The 16,193-nt window shown below is 37.6% G+C and overlaps 1 long non-coding RNA gene across 1 annotated transcript; it reads right to left on the bottom strand.

Annotated features, from left to right (window-relative positions):
- Window positions 1-605: 605 nt before the first annotated feature.
- LOC137840703 (uncharacterized) lies at window positions 606-8,569 on the bottom strand. The gene is made up of 2 exons (XR_011087618.1): window positions 5,292-8,569; window positions 606-3,531 (listed from the first exon to the last, which is right to left on the bottom strand). It is a non-coding gene; the product is annotated as an uncharacterized lncRNA (long non-coding RNA).
- Between the last annotated feature and the right edge of the window lie 7,624 nt (window positions 8,570-16,193).

Below are 16,193 nucleotides of genomic sequence, written 5' to 3'. Positions count from 1 at the left end.
TAATTCCCATTCATTCTCTATTAGGATTCAAGATTTGCTCTAACTTCTACATTTTTTAACTGATTCAACTCGTTCCAACTTTCAACTGTTCCTCTTTTGCCTTCCTATTCCACAACTTCCCACTTACCAAAAATTCTCTACAATTTTGTTTTTCTACTCTAATTTCTACATTTTCAACTTATTCAACCCATTCCACCTTTCAACTGTTCATCATTTTCCTACCTATTTCACAACTTCCCACTTACCCAAAATTCCAAATTTTCAATTTTGAAATTCACACCCAATTTTCCCAAATTTCCTTTTCCCCTTGTAATTTCTACATTTTTCAACCGATTCAACTCTTTTCAACATCATTCTGCAACATTCCCCAAGTATTTATTCAACCTCTTCACCTTCACACGCAATTTCTTCAGGAATTGCAAATTCTAGTTATTATTATTATTATTCTACTTATTCCGCTCACTTTTTTGTCCGTTAACTACTTCCACATACTTCAACCGATTCACTCCATTCCACTTTTCCCTGATTCCAAATATTCATGACACGGGTGCTTACATTTTTTTCGTTCAAAAAATTTTCCGTTTTCGCAAAATTCACAAAATTCCGGCAAATTCGTCCCCATTCATTCTTAATGGCAGATTCAACATTTCACATTTTTGTTGTTCCAGTTTGAAATTCACTTATTTCAACACATTCAAATCACATTGGGGACATTCCCAAACTTGCCAAATTCAAAAAATTCACGTTTTCACTTTTAAAATTTGCACAAAATTTTGCAAAATTTCACTAAATTTAGTTTTTCACTTCTAATTTCTACATTTTTCCACCGATTCAACTCGTTCCAACTTTCAACTGTTCATCTTTTGCCTACCTATTCCACACCTTCCCACTTAGCAAAATTTCCAAATTTTCAATTTTGAAATTCACACCAAATTTTCCAAAAATTTAGTTTTTCCCTTCTAATTTCTATATTTTTCGACCGATTCAACCCATTCCAACTTTATTCACTTTGTTCACCTTATGCTTACCATATTCACCCCCTTCACCCCCACTTCCACAATTCAACCCTTGACCCCCACTTCCAGAGTGGCGGCCATCTTGGATTGACCCTGAAGTGCCCCAATGTACGCGGAATGAACTGGAAGTGCCCCAAATCAAACCGGGATTGACCCCAAATGAACCGGAAGTGACCTCAGGTAAACCGGAAGTGACCCCAAATCAAACCGGAAGTGACCCCAAATCAAACCGGAAGTGACCTTTTTCAACCGGAAGTGACCTTTTTAAACCGGAAGTGACCCCAAATAAACCGGAAGTGACCTCAGCTAGACCGGAAGTGCCTCTAATCAAACCGGAAGTGACCCAAATCAAACCGGAAATGACCATATTTCAACATTAAGTGCCCTAAATACCTACATTTGCGCTAACTTTTGCAAATTTTGCCCGATTAAACCCATTTCAACATTTTAACCCCAAAAGTGAACCTCCTGAAGCCGTTTTTTTCCTTTTGTTCCAAATTTCAGAAACTTTTGATGCATTTTTTTTTCTTTTAATTCCCATTCATTCTCTATTAGGATTCAAGATTTGACCTAACTTCTACATTTTTTAACCGATTCAACTCGTTCCAACTTTCAACTGTTCCTCTTTTGCCTTCCTATTCCACAACTTCCCACTTACCAAAAATTCTCTACAATTTTGTTTTTCTACTCTAATTTCTACATTTTCAACTTATTCAACCCATTCCACCTTTCAACTGTTCATCATTTTCCTACCCATTCCACAACTTCCCACTTACCCAAAATTCCAAATTTTCAATTTTGAAATTCACACCCAAATTTCCCAAATTTCCTTTTTCCCTTGTAATTTCTACATTTTTTAACCGATTCAACTCTCATCATTCTGCAACATTCCCCAAGTATTTATTCAACCTCTTCACCTTCACACGCAATTTCTTCAGGAATTGCAAATTCTAGTTATTAGTGTGAAGGTGAAGACCTTCACACTATTGTTATTGCTGTCCTTTATTATTATTATTATTATTCTACTTATTCCGCTCACTTTTTTGTCCGTTAACTACTTCCACATACTTCAACCGATTCACTCCATTCCACTTTTCCCTGATTCCAAATATTCATGACACGGGTGCTTACATTTTTTTCGTTCAAAAAATTTTCCGTTTTCGCAAAATTCACAAAATTCCGGCAAATTCTTCCCCATTCATTCTTAATGGCAGATTCAACATTTCACATTTTTGTTGTTCCAGTTTGAAATTCACTTATTTCAACACATTCAAATCACATTGGGGACATTCCCAAACTTGCCAAATTAAAAAAATTCACGTTTTCACTTTTAAAATTTGCACAAAATTTTGCAAAATTTCACTAAATTTAGTTTTTCACTTCTAATTTCTACATTTTTCCACCGATTCAACTCGTTCCAACTTTCAACTGTTCATCTTTTGCCTACCTATTCCACCCCTTCCCACTTAGCAAAATTTCCAAATTTTCAATTTTGAAATTCACACCAAATTTTCCAAAAATTTAGTTTTTCCCTTCTAATTTCTATATTTTTCGACCGATTCAACCCATTCCAACTTTATTCACTTTGTTCACCTTATGCTTACCATATTCACCCCCTTCACCCCCACTTCCACAATTCAACCCTTGACCCCCACTTCCAGAGTGGCGGCCATCTTGGATTGACCCTGAAGTGCCCCAATGTACGCGGAATGAACTGGAAGTGCCCCAAATCAAACCGGGATTGACCCCAAATGAACCGGAAGTGACCTCAGGTAAACCGGAAGTGACCCCAAATCAAACCGGAAGTGACCCCAAATCAAACCGGAAGTGCCCTTTTTAAACCGGAAGTGACCTTTTTAAACCGGAAGTGACCTCAAATAAACCGGAAGTGACCTCAGCTAGACCGGAAGTGCCTCTAATCAAACCGGAAGTGACCCAAATCAAACCGGAAATGACCATATTTCAACATTAAGTGCCCTAAATACCTACATTTGCGCTAACTTTTGCAAATTTTGCCCGATTAAACCCATTTCAACATTTTAACCCCAAAAGTGAACCTCCTGAAGCCGTTTTTTTCCTTTTGTTCCAAATTTCAGAAACTTTTGATGCATTTTTTTTTCTTTTAATTCCCATTCATTCTCTATTAGGATTCAAGATTTGACCTAACTTCTACATTTTTTAACCGATTCAACTCGTTCCAACTTTCAACTGTTCCTCTTTTGCCTTCCTATTCCACAACTTCCCACTTACCAAAAATTCTCTACAATTTTGTTTTTCTACTCTAATTTCTACATTTTCAACTTATTCAACCCATTCCACCTTTCAACTGTTCATCATTTTCCTACCTATTCCACAACTTCCCACTTACCCAAAATTCCAAATTTTCAATTTTGAAATTCACACCCAATTTTCCCAAATTTCCTTTTTCCCTTGTAATTTCTACATTTTTCAACCGATTCAACTCTTTTCAACATCATTCTGCAACATTCCCCAAGTATTTATTCAACCTCTTCACCTTCACACGCAATTTCTTCAGGAATTGCAAATTCTAGTTATTATTATTATTCTACTTATTCCGCTCACTTTTTTGTCCGTTAACTACTTCCACATACTTCAACCGATTCACTCCATTCCACTTTTCACTGATTCCAAATATTCATGACACGGGTGCTTACATTTTTTTCGTTCAAAAAATTTTCCGTTTTCGCAAAATTCACAAAATTCCGGCAAATTCTTCCCCATTCATTCTTAATGGCAGATTCAACATTTCACATTTGTGTTGTTCCAGTTTGAAATTCACTTATTTCAACACATTCAAATCACATTGGGGACATTCCCAAACTTGCCAAATTCAAAAATTTCACGTTTTCACTTTTAAAATTTGCACAAAATTTTGCAAAATTTCACTAGATTTAGTTTTTCACTTCTAATTTCTACATTTTTCCACCGATTCTGCTCGTTCCAACTTTCAACTGTTCATCTTTTGCCTACCTATTCCACACCTTCCCACTTAGCAAAATTTCCAAATTTTCAATTTTGAAATTCACACCAAATTTTCCAAAAATTTAGTTTTTCCCTTCTAATTTCTATATTTTTCAACCGATTCAACCCATTCCAACTTTATTCACTTTGTTCACCTTATGCTTACCATATTCACCCCCTTCACCCCCACTTCCACAATTCAACCCTTGACCCCCACTTCCAGATTGGCGGCCATCTTGGATTGACCCTGAGTGCCCCAATGTACGCGGAATGAACTGGAAGTGCCCCAAATCAAACCGGAATTGACCCCAAATGAACCGGAAGTGACCTCAGGTAAACCGGAAGTGACCCCAAATCAAACCGGAAGTGACCCCAAATCAAACCGGAAGTGACCTTTTTAAACCGGAAGTGACCCCAAATAAACCGGAAGTGACCTCAGCTAGACCGGAAGTGCCTCTAATCAAACCGGAAGTGACCTAAATAGACCGGAAGTGCCTCTAATCAAACCGGAAGTGACCTTAATAGACCGGAAGTGACCCAAATCAAACCGGAAGTGACCCCAAATGAACCGGAAGTGACCTCAGGTAAACCGGAAGTGACCCCAAATCAAACCGGAAGTGACCTTTTTAAACCGGAAGTGACCTTTTTCAACCGGAAGTGACCCCAAATAAACCGGAAGTGACCTCAGCTGGACCGGAAGTGCCTCTAATCAAACCGGAAGTGACCCAAATCAAACCGGAAATGACCATATTTCAACATTAAGTCCCCTAAATACCTACATTTGCGCTAACTTTTGCAAATTTTGCCCGATTAAACCCATTTCAACATTTTAACCCCAAAAGTGAACCTCCTGAAGCCGTTTCTTTCCTTTTGTTCCAAATTTCAGAAACTTTTGGTGCAATTTTTTTTTCTTTTAATTCCCATTCATTCTCTATTAGGATTCAAGATTTGCTCTAACTTCTACATTTTTTAACCGATTCAACTCGTTCCAACTTTCAACTGTTCCTCTTTTGCCTTCCTATTCCACAACTTCCCACTTACCAAAAATTCTCTACAATTTTGTTTTTCTACTCTAATTTCTACATTTTCAACTTATTCAACCCATTCCACCTTTCAACTGTTCATCATTTTCCTACCTATTCCACAACTTCCCACTTACCCAAAATTCCAAATTTTCAATTTTGAAATTCACACCCAATTTTCCCAAATTTCCTTTTTCCCTTGTAATTTCTACATTTTTCAACCGATTCATCATTCTGCAACATTCCCCAAGTATTTATTCAACCTCTTCACCTTCACACGCAATTTCTTCAGGAATTGCAAATTCTAGTTATTAGTGTGAAGGTGAAGACCTTCACACTATTGTTATTGCTGTCCTTTATTATTATTATTATTCTACTTATTCCGCTCACTTTTTTGACGCTTAACTCCTTCCACATACTTCAACCGATTCACTCCGTTCCACTTTTCACTTATTCCAAATATTCATGACACGGCTGCTTACATTTTTTTTGTTCGAAAAATTTTCCGTTTTCACAAAATTCACGATTTTGTGGCATTTTTTTCCCCATTCATTCTTAATGGCAGATTCAACATTTCACATTTTTGTTGTTCCAGTTTGAAATTCACTTATTTCAACACATTCAAATCACATTGGGGACATTCCCAAACTTGCCAAATTCAAAAATTTCACGTTTTCACTTTTAAAATTTGCACAAAATTTTGCAAAATTTCACAAAATTTAGTTTTTCACTTCTAGTTTCTACATTTTTCCACCGATTCAACTCGTTCCAACTTTCAACTGTTCATCTTTTGCCTACCTATTCCACACCTTCCCACTTAGCAAAATTTCCAAATTTTCAATTTTGAAATTCACACCAAATTTTCCCAAAATTTAGTTTTTCCCTTCTAATTTCTACATTTTTCAACCGATTCAACCCATTCCAACTTTATTCACTTTGTTCACCTTATGCTTACCATATTCACCCCCTTCACCCCCACTTCCACAATTCAACCCTTGACCCCCACTTCCAGAGTGGCGGCCATCTTGGATTGACCCTGAAGTGCCCCAATGAACCCGGAATGAACTGGAAGTGCCCCAAATCAAACCGGAATTGACCCCAAATGAACCGGAAGTGACCTCAGGTAAACCGGAAGTGACCCCAAATCAAACCGGAAGTGACCCCAAATCAAACCGGAAGTGACCTTTTTAAACCGGAAGTGACCCCAAATAAACCGGAAGTGACCTCAGCTAGACCGAAAGTGCCTCTAATCAAACCGGAAGTGACCTAAATAGACCGGAAGTGCCTCTAATCAAACCGGAAGTGACCTAAATAGACCGGAAGTGACCCAAATCAAACCGGAAGTGACCCCAAATGAACCGGAAGTGACCTCAGGTAAACCGGAAGTGACCCCAAATCAAACCGGAAGTGACCCCAAATCAAACCGGAAGTGACCTTTTTCAACCGGAAGTGACCTTTTTAAACCAGAAGTGACCCCAAATAAACCGGAAGTGACCTCAGCTAGACCGGAAGTGCCTCTAATCAAACCGGAAGTGACCCAAATCAAACCGGAAATGACCATATTTCAACATTAAGTGCCCTAAATACCTGCATTTGCGCTAACTTTTGCAAATTTTGCCCGATTAAACCCATTTCAACATTTTAACCCCAAAAGTGAACCTCCTGAAGCCGTTTCTTTCCTTTTGTTCCAAATTTCAGAAACTTTTGGTGCAATTTTTTTTTCTTTTAATTCCCATTCATTCTCTATTAGGATTCAAGATTTGCTCTAACTTCTACATTTTTTAACCGATTCAACTCGTTCCAACTTTCAACTGTTCCTCTTTTGCCTTCCTATTCCACAACTTTCCACTTACCAAAAATTCTCTACAATTTTGTTTTTCTACTCTAATTTCTACATTTTCAACTTATTCAACCCATTCCACCTTTCAACTGTTCATCATTTTCCTACCTATTCCACAACTTCCCACTTACCCAAAACTCCAAATTTTCAATTTTGAAATTCACACCCAATTTTCCCAAATTTCCTTTTTCCCTTGTAATTTCTACATTTTTCAACCGATTCAACTCTTTTCAACATCATTCTGCAACATTCCCCAAGTATTTATTCAACCTCTTCACCTTCACACGCAATTTCTTCAGGAATTGCAAATTCTAGTTATTATTATTATTCTACTTATTCCGCTCACTTTTTTGTCCGTTAACTACTTCCACATACTTCAACCGATTCACTCCATTCCACTTTTCACTGATTCCAAATATTCATGACACGGGTGCTTACATTTTTTTCGTTCAAAAAATTTTCCGTTTTCGCAAAATTCACAAAATTCCGGCAAATTCTTCCCCATTCATTCTTAATGGCAGATTCAACATTTCACATTTTTGTTGTTCCAGTTTGAAATTCACTTATTTCAACACATTCAAATCACATTGGGGACATTCCCAAACTTGCCAAATTCAAAAATTTCACGTTTTCACTTTTAAAATTTGCACAAAATTTTGCAAAATTTCACTAAATTTAGTTTTTCACTTCTAATTTCTACATTTTTCCACCGATTCAACTCGTTCCAACTTTCAACTGTTCATCTTTTGCCTACCTATTCCACACCTTCCCACTTAGCAAAATTTCCAAATTTTCAATTTTGAAATTCACACCAAATTTTCCAAAAATTTAGTTTTTCCCTTCTAATTTCTATATTTTTCGACCGATTCAACCCATTCCAACTTTATTCACTTTGTTCACCTTATGCTTACCATATTCACCCCCTTCACCCCCACTTCCACAATTCAACCCTTGACCCCCACTTCCAGAGTGGCGGCCATCTTGGATTGACCCTGAAGTGCCCCAATGTACGCGGAATGAACTGGAAGTGCCCCAAATCAAACCGGGATTGACCCCAAATGAACCGGAAGTGACCTCAGGTAAACCGGAAGTGACCCCAAATCAAACCGGAAGTGACCCCAAATCAAACCGGAAGTGACCTTTTTCAACCGGAAGTGACCTTTTTAAACCGGAAGTGACCCCAAATAAACCGGAAGTGACCTGAGCTAGGCCGGAAGTGCCTCTAATCAAACCGGAAGTGACCCAAATCAAACCGGAAATGACCATATTTCAACATTAAGTGCCCTAATTACCTACATTTGCGCTAACTTTTGCAAATTTTGCCCGATTAAACCCATTTCAACATTTTAACCCCAAAAGTGAACCTCCTGAAGCCGTTTTTTTCCTTTTGTTCCAAATTTCAGAAACTTATTCAACCCATTCGACCTTTCAACTGTTCATCATTTTCCTACCTATTCCACAACTTCCCACTTACCCAAAATTCCAAATTTTCAATTTTGTAACTCACACCCAATTTTCCCAAATTTCCTTTTTCCCTTGTAATTTCTACATTTTTCAACCGATTCAACTCTTTTCAACATCATTCTGCAGCATTCCCCAAGTATTTATTCAACCTCTTCACCTTCACACGCAATTTCTTCAGGAATTGCAATTTCTAGTTATTAGTGTGAAGGTGAAGACCTTCACACTATTGTTATTGCTGTCCTTTATTAGTGTGAAGGTGAAGACCTTCACACTATTGTTATTGCTGTCCTTTATTATTATTATTCTACTTATTCCGCTCACTTTTTTGACGCTTAACTACTTCCACATACTTCAACCGATTCACTCCGTTCCACTTTTCACTGATTCCAAATATTCATGACACGGCTGCTTACATTTTTTTCGTTCAAAAAATTTTCCGTTTTCACAAAATTCACGATTTTGTGGCATTTTTTTCCCCATTCATTCTTAATGGCAGATTCAACATTTCACGTTTTTGTTGTTCCAGTTTGAAATTCACTTATTTCAACACATTCAAATCACATTGGGGACATTCCCAAACTTGCCAAATTCAAAAATTTCACGTTTTCACATTTAAAATTTGCACAAAATTTTGCAAAATTTCACAAAATTTAGTTTTTCACTTCTAATTTCTACATTTTTCCACCGATTCAACTCGTTCCAACTTTCAACTGTTCATCTTTTGCCTACCTATTCCACACCTTCCCACTTACCAAAATTTCCAAATTTTCAATTTTGAAATTCACACCAAATTTTCCAAAAATTTAGTTTTTCCCTTCTAATTTCTACATTTTTCAACCGATTCAACTCATTCCAACTTCATTCCCTTTGTTCACCTTATGCTTACCATATTCACCCCCTTCACCCCCACTTCCACAATTCAACCCTTGACCCCCACTTCCAGAGTGGCGGACATCTTGGATTGACCCTGAAGTGCCCCAATGAACTCGGAATGAACCGGAAGTGCCCCAAATCAAACCGGAATTGACCCCGAATGAACCGGAAGTGACCTCAGGTAAACCGGAAGTGACCCCAAATCAAACCGGAAGTGACCCCAAATCAAACCGGAAGTGACCTTTTTAAACCGGAAGTGACCCCAAATAAACCGGAAGTGACCTCAGCTAGACCGGAAGTGCCTCTAATCAAACCGGAAGTGACCTAAATAGACCGGAAGTGCCTCTAATCAAACCGAAAGTGACCTAAAGAGACCGGAAGTGACCCAAATCAAACCGGAAGTGACCCCAAATGAACCGGAAGTGACCTCAGGTAAACCGGAAGTGACCCCAAATCAAACCGGAAGTGACCTTTTTAAACCGGAAGTGACCTTTTTAAACCGGAAGTGACCCCAAATAAACCGGAAGTGACCTCAGCTAGACCGGAAGTGCCTCTATTCAAACCGGAAGTGACTCAAATAGACCGGAAGTGACCCAAATCAAACTGGAAGTGACCCCAAATGAACCGGAAGTGACCTTAGGTAAATCGGAAGTGACCCCAAATCAAACTGGAAGTGACCTTTTAAAACCGGAAGGGTCCCCAAATCAAACCGGAAGTGACCCCAAATCAAACCGGAAGTGACCTTTTTCAACCGGAAGTGACCTTTTTAAACCGGAAGTGACCCCAAATAAACCGGAAGTGACCTCAGCTAGACCGGAAGTGCCTCTAATCAAACCGGAAGTGACCCAAATCAAACCGGAAGTGACCATATTTCAACATTAAGTGCCCTAATTACCTACATTTGCGCTAACTTTTGCAAATTTTGCCCGATTAAACCCATTTCAACATTTTAACCCCAAAAGTGAACCTCCTGAAGCCGTTTTTTTCCTTTTGTTCCAAATTTCAGAAACTTTTGGTGCAATTTTTTTTTCTTTTAATTCCCATTCATTCTCTATTAGGATTCAAGATTTGCTCTAACTTCTACATTTTTTAACCGATGCAACTCGTTCCAACTTTCAACTGTTCCTCTTTTGCCTTCCTATTCCACAACTTCCCACTTACCAAAAATTATCTACAATTTTGTTTTTCTACTCTAATTTCTACATTTTCAACTTATTCAACCCATTCCACCTTTCAACTGTTCATCATTTTCCTACCTATTCCACAACTTCCCACTTACCCAAAATTCCAAATTTTCAATTTTGAAATTCACACCCAATTTTCCCAAATTTCCTTTTTCCCTTGTAATTTCTACATTTTTCAACCGATTCAACTCTTTTCAACATCATTCTGCAACATTCCCCAAGTATTTATTCAACCTCTTCACCTTCACACGCAATTTCTTCAGGAATTGCAAATTCTAGTTATTATTATTCTACTTATTCCGCTCACTTTTTTGACGCTTAACTCCTTCCACATACTTCAACCGATTCACTCCGTTCCACTTTTCACTTATTCCAAATATTCATGACACGGCTGCTTACATTTTTTTTGTTCGAAAAATTTTCCGTTTGCACAAAATTCACGATTTTGTGGCATTTTTTTCCCCATTCATTCTTAATGGCAGATTCAACATTTCACATTTTTGTTGTTCCAGTTTGAAATTCACTTATTTCAACACATTCAAATCACATTGGGGACATTCCCAAACTTGCCAAATTCAAAAATTTCACGTTTTCACTTTTAAAATTTGCACAAAATTTTGCAAAATTTCACAAAATTTAGTTTTTCACTTCTAGTTTCTACATTTTTCCACCGATTCAACTCGTTCCAACTTTCAACTGTTCATCTTTTGCCTACCTATTCCACACCTTCCCACTTAGCAAAATTTCCAAATTTTCAATTTTGAAATTCACACCAAATTTTCCCAAAATTTAGTTTTTCCCTTCTAATTTCTACATTTTTCAACCGATTCAACCCATTCCAACTTTATTCACTTTGTTCACCTTATGCTTACCATATTCACCCCCTTCACCCCCACTTCCACAATTCAACCCTTGACCCCCACTTCCAGAGTGGCGGCCATCTTGGATTGACCCTGAAGTGCCCCAATGAACCCGGAATGAACTGGAAGTGCCCAAAATCAAACCGGGATTGACCCCAAATGAACCGGAAGTGACCTCAGGTAAACCGGAAGTGACCCCAAATCAAACCGGAAGTGACCCCAAATCAAACCGGAAGTGACCTTTTTCAACCGGAAGTGACCTTTTTCAACCGGAAGTGACCCCAAATAAACCGGAAGTGACCTCAGCTAGACCGGAAGTGCCTCTAATCAAACCGGAAGTGACCCAAATCAAACCGGAAATGACCATATTTCAACATTAAGTGCCCTAAATACCTGCATTTGCGCTAACTTTTGCAAATTTTGCCCGATTAAACCCATTTCAACATTTTAACCCCAAAAGTGAACCTCCTGAAGCCGTTTCTTTCCTTTTGTTCCAAATTTCAGAAACTTTTGGTGCAATTTTTTTTTCTTTTAATTCCCATTCATTCTCTATTAGGATTCAAGATTTGCTCTAACTTCTACATTTTTTAACCGATTCAACTCGTTCCAACTTTCAACTGTTCCTCTTTTGCCTTCCTATTCCACAACTTCCCACTTACCAAAAATTCTCTACAATTTTGTTTTTCTACTCTAATTTCTACATTTACAACTTATTCAACCCATTTCACCTTTCAACTGTTCATCATTTTCCTACCTATTCCACAACTTCCCACTTACCCAAAATTCCAAATTTTCTATTTTGAAATTCACACCCAATTTTCCCAAATTTCCTTTTTCCCTTGTAATTTCTACATTTTTCAACCGATTCAACTCTTTTCAACATCATTCTGCAACATTCCCCAAGTATTTATTCAACCTCTTCACCTTCACACGCAATTTCTTCAGGAATTGCAAATTCTAGTTATTATTATTATTCTACTTATTCCGCTCACTTTTTTGTCCGTTAACTACTTCCACATACTTCAACCGATTCACTCCATTCCACTTTTCCCTGATTCCAAATATTCATGACACGGGTGCTTACATTTTTTTCGTTCAAAAAATTTTCCGTTTTCGCAAAATTCACAAAATTCCGGCAAATTCTTCCCCATTCATTCTTAATGGCAGATTCAACATTTCACATTTTTGTTGTTCCAGTTTGAAATTCACTTATTTCAACACATTCAAATCACATTGGGGACATTCCCAAACTTGCCAAATTAAAAAAATTCACGTTTTCACTTTTAAAATTTGCACAAAATTTTGCAAAATTTCACTAAATTTAGTTTTTCACTTCTAATTTCTACATTTTTCCACCGATTCAACTCGTTCCAACTTTCAACTGTTCATCTTTTGCCTACCTATTCCACCCCTTCCCACTTAGCAAAATTTCCAAATTTTCAATTTTGAAATTCACACCAAATTTTCCAAAAATTTAGTTTTTCCCTTCTAATTTCTATATTTTTCGACCGATTCAACCCATTCCAACTTTATTCACTTTGTTCACCTTATGCTTACCATATTCACCCCCTTCACCCCCACTTCCACAATTCAACCCTTGACCCCCACTTCCAGAGTGGCGGCCATCTTGGATTGACCCTGAAGTGCCCCAATGTACGCGGAATGAACTGGAAGTGCCCCAAATCAAACCGGGATTGACCCCAAATGAACCGGAAGTGACCTCAGGTAAACCGGAAGTGACCCCAAATCAAACCGGAAGTGACCCCAAATCAAACCGGAAGTGACCTTTTTAAACCGGAAGTGACCTTTTTAAACCGGAAGTGACCTCAAATAAACCGGAAGTGACCTCAGCTAGACCGGAAGTGCCTCTAATCAAACCGGAAGTGACCCAAATCAAACCGGAAATGACCATATTTCAACATTAAGTGCCCTAAATACCTACATTTGCGCTAACTTTTGCAAATTTTGCCCGATTAAACCCATTTCAACATTTTAACCCCAAAAGTGAACCTCCTGAAGCCGTTTTTTTCCTTTTGTTCCAAATTTCAGAAACTTTTGATGCATTTTTTTTTCTTTTAATTCCCATTCATTCTCTATTAGGATTCAAGATTTGACCTAACTTCTACATTTTTTAACCGATTCAACTCGTTCCAACTTTCAACTGTTCCTCTTTTGCCTTCCTATTCCACAACTTCCCACTTACCAAAAATTCTCTACAATTTTGTTTTTCTACTCTAATTTCTACATTTTCAACTTATTCAACCCATTCCACCTTTCAACTGTTCATCATTTTCCTACCTATTCCACAACTTCCCACTTACCCAAAATTCCAAATTTTCAATTTTGAAATTCACACCCAATTTTCCCAAATTTCCTTTTTCCCTTGTAATTTCTACATTTTTCAACCGATTCAACTCTTTTCAACATCATTCTGCAACATTCCCCAAGTATTTATTCAACCTCTTCACCTTCACACGCAATTTCTTCAGGAATTGCAAATTCTAGTTAGTGTGAAGGTGAAGACCTTCACACTATTGTTATTGCTGTCCTTTATTATTATTATTATTATTCTACTTATTCCGCTCACTTTTTTGTCCGTTAACTACTTCCACATACTTCAACCGATTCACTCCATTCCACTTTTCACTGATTCCAAATATTCATGACACGGGTGCTTACATTTTTTTCGTTCAAAAAATTTTCCGTTTTCGCAAAATTCACAAAATTCCGGCAAATTCTTCCCCATTCATTCTTAATGGCAGATTCAACATTTCCCATTTGTGTTGTTCCAGTTTGAAATTCACTTATTTCAACACATTCAAATCACATTGGGGACATTCCCAAACTTGCCAAATTAAAAAATTTCACGTTTTCACTTTTAAAATTTGCACAAAATTTTGCAAAATTTCACTAAATTTAGTTTTTCACTTCTAATTTCTACATTTTTCCACCGATTCTGCTCGTTCCAACTTTCAACTGTTCATCTTTTGCCTACCTATTCCACACCTTCCCACTTAGCAAAATTTCCAAATTTTCAATTTTGAAATTCACACCAAATTTTCCAAAAATTTAGTTTTTCCCTTCTAATTTCTATATTTTTCAACCGATTCAACCCATTCCAACTTTATTCACTTTGTTCACCTTATGCTTACCATATTCACCCCCTTCACCCCCACTTCCACAATTCAACCCTTGACCCCCACTTCCAGAGTGGCGGCCATCTTGGATTGACCCTGAAGTGCCCCAATGTACGCGGAATGAACTGGAAGTGCCCCAAATCAAACCGGAATTGACCCCAAATGAACCGGAAGTGACCTCAGGTAAACCGGAAGTGACCCCAAATCAAACCGGAAGTGACCCCAAATCAAACCGGAAGTGACCTTTTTCAACCGGAAGTGACCACAAATAAACCGGAAGTGACCTCAGCTAGACCGGAAGTGCCTCTAATCAAACCGGAAGTGACCTAAATAGACCGGAAGTGCCTCTAATCAAACCGGAAGTGACCTAAATAGACCGGAAGTGACCCAAATCAAACCGGAAGTGACCCCAAATAAACCGGAAGTGACCTCAGGTAAACCGGAAGTGACCCCAAATCAAACCGGAAGTGACCTTTTTCAACCGGAAGTGACCTTTTTCAACCGGAAGTGACCCCAAACAAACCGGAAGTGACCTCAGCTAGACCGGAAGTGCCTCTAATCAAACCGGAAGTGACCCAAATCAAACCGGAAGTGACCATATTTCAACATTAAGTGCCCTAAATACCTACATTTGCGCTAACTTTTGCAAATTTTGCCCGATTAAACCCATTTCAACATTTTAACCCCAAAAGTGAACCTCCTGAAGCCGTTTTTTTCCTTTTGTTCCAAATTTCAGAAACTTTTGGTGCAATTTTTTTTTCTTTTAATTCCCATTCATTCTCTATTAGGATTCAAGATTTGCTCTAACTTCTACATTTTTTAACTGATTCAACTCGTTCCAACTTTCAACTGTTCCTCTTTTGCCTTCCTATTCCACAACTTCCCACTTACCAAAAATTCTCTACAATTTTGTTTTTCTACTCTAATTTCTACATTTTCAACTTATTCAACCCATTCCACCTTTCAACTGTTCATCATTTTCCTACCTATTTCACAACTTCCCACTTACCCAAAATTCCAAATTTTCAATTTTGAAATTCACACCCAATTTTCCCAAATTTCCTTTTCCCCTTGTAATTTCTACATTTTTCAACCGATTCAACTCTTTTCAACATCATTCTGCAACATTCCCCAAGTATTTATTCAACCTCTTCACCTTCACACGCAATTTCTTCAGGAATTGCAAATTCTAGTTATTATTATTATTCTACTTATTCCGCTCACTTTTTTGTCCGTTAACTACTTCCACATACTTCAACCGATTCACTCCATTCCACTTTTCCCTGATTCCAAATATTCATGACACGGGTGCTTACATTTTTTTCGTTCAAAAAATTTTCCGTTTTCGCAAAATTCACAAAATTCCGGCAAATTCTTCCCCATTCATTCTTAATGGCAGATTCAACATTTCACATTTTTGTTGTTCCAGTTTGAAATTCACTTATTTCAACACATTCAAATCACATTGGGGACATTCCCAAACTTGCCAAATTAAAAAAATTCACGTTTTCACTTTTAAAATTTGCACAAAATTTTGCAAAATTTCACTAAATTTAGTTTTTCACTTCTAATTTCTACATTTTTCCACCGATTCAACTCGTTCCAACTTTCAACTGTTCATCTTTTGCCTACCTATTCCACCCCTTCCCACTTAGCAAAATTTCCAAATTTTCAATTTTGAAATTCACACCAAATTTTCCAAAAATTTAGTTTTTCCCTTCTAATTTCTATATTTTTCGACCGATTCAACCCATTCCAACTTTATTCACTTTGTTCACCTTATGCTTACCATATTCACCCCCTTCACCCCCACTT

The sequence above is a fragment of the Syngnathus scovelli genome, chromosome 10 (genome assembly GCF_024217435.2).
Source record: "Syngnathus scovelli strain Florida chromosome 10, RoL_Ssco_1.2, whole genome shotgun sequence".
Taxonomy (NCBI): Eukaryota; Metazoa; Chordata; class Actinopteri; order Syngnathiformes; family Syngnathidae; genus Syngnathus; species Syngnathus scovelli.
Note: the sequence above shows the minus strand (reverse complement) of the source record. Positions and strands in the feature narration are given on the sequence as shown.